We start from the raw sequence: 1,984 nt of genomic DNA on the forward strand, positions 1-1,984 counted from the left end.
AAGGACATTTGACACAGTTTTTTTTTTTTTTGTTCTGACAAATAGCCCCTATCTAGGAGCAGTCAGAGGATTTTAACCAGGATGTTAAAACCACATTTACCAGGGGGGAAAAAAACTAAGGATGCCTGTGGCTGTATTAAAAAGATAAAATAAGAAATTCTGCAGAATTAAACTGGTTTACACTGACATTTTCTGACCTGCCCCCAGAGCAGTTTTGGTTTCTAATGAAAGTTTCGTACTAATCTTAGCACAGGATATGTTAGGCATTTGGAGACCGTGGATGATCATTAGATAAAAAAAAATAAAACGTATAAAAATGTTCTTTATATTTAGAGTAAAACGCAGGACACAAATATTCCAGTATTCACTGGACTCAAATAAAATGCAGTGTTAATTAGATGTTATGTAATTTTTATGATAAGCTTTAAAAAAAATGAGACATACTCTTTAAAAAGGACAAACCATGTTCGTTAACCTGCGTTATGTTTTGCGTTATGTTATGTTATGTGATAGTGATATATATAGCTTTATATTTTAACCTATCTGTTTTAAATGCTGTAGATTTTTTTGTTTAAGCATCAAGGGGAAAAATATTGATCAACATAATTTTTTTCCCAGTGAAAATATATTTCAAAAAAGGTAACTGACAAGAAATCCATCAAGGTGTTGGTTACTACACAGATAATCTCGTTCTACATAGAAATGGACCTAAGTTATAAATTAATTGCGGAAAAAAAAGGCGGAATGACAACCGAATTACAAGTAAAAACCACATAGAGAAAAGACGCCCTATAATAAGTCTATTATTACCAAGGTTTTGTGCAATAACCATCTCATGATGTTCGATAACCAAAGAGCTCTTCTAATTCCTTTGCCAAGTTTTTGTTGTGGAGCATACACACAGTTGTGGTGCTTAATAAGTGCAATATGGGCAGTTGCCCAGGGTGACACTGGGAGTGGGTTTTAAGAATATGTTCTATAGAATAGATGTATTTGGAAAACATTGGTTTTGTGAGAGAGTCAAAGAAATTACTTCAAACTAATTTGAATAAAAATTGTTACACCAGTTTGAATAATTCAGTGTAAGAGTACAGTAACTATAGTTGGTGTTTTAAAACACAACAGATGAAAAAAAATGTTGCATAGCAAATGTATATTTTTTACAAGGTGGAACTACACAGTTAACAGGTTGGGCAGGTTATGTATGCTGCATGTAAATTGACTTATAGATCTAAAAGTTTTCTGTAAAAAACTTATATTCAAAGCACATATTTGTATTGTTCTGACATTCTTTTTTTTATCTTAAGTGTTGTGTTTAAGCTGCAAGTGGAAAGTCTTTGTAATTAACTGAGATAAAGGCTTGAAAACGTGTCTGTTTAATGAACCTATATAATATGGCTAAATTTAAATTGAGCTACTAAAATAATTAAAGCTTTCTATAATATTCCAATTAAATGAGCAGAAAAATTATCAAAAGAAGATGGTATTTATCTGGCATTGGGGATTGATCTTCTGCCTGCCAATGACCAATTATTTCCTAGGTTTATATAAGAAATTACAGATCTGTGCAGATATATGATGGAATGTATTGCCTAAACTTAAATATAGTAGTAATCTGGATCCTCTCCTGTGGAACCAACTACCAGTTTTAGTCTGTAAGGCACAAAACCTGTCTAATTTTAAGGCTAGGCATAAAACTTTTGCTTTTGATTAAGCTTATAGTTAGAGCCGCTCAGGTTATTGTGAGCCATCTCTATAGTTATGCTACTATAGGCTTAAGTTGCTGGAGCACATAGGGACATCATTCTGTCTATCTCATTGTATTGTGTTTGTCAGTTCAACCCCTCATTTTATTTTGTCTTTGCTTTTCTTGTCATAGTAGCTTCATTTGGTCTGTTCCTGTTTGGCTATCCTGGACATAAATATTAGTTGGGCCACTGCCATCAACTCCTTCGTTATAGATGATAGAGTTAGGCCTATTTTT

This window comes from Cyprinodon tularosa, unplaced genomic scaffold (genome assembly GCF_016077235.1).
Source record: "Cyprinodon tularosa strain WSP-4 unplaced genomic scaffold, ASM1607723v1 ctg113, whole genome shotgun sequence".
Taxonomy (NCBI): Eukaryota; Metazoa; Chordata; class Actinopteri; order Cyprinodontiformes; family Cyprinodontidae; genus Cyprinodon; species Cyprinodon tularosa.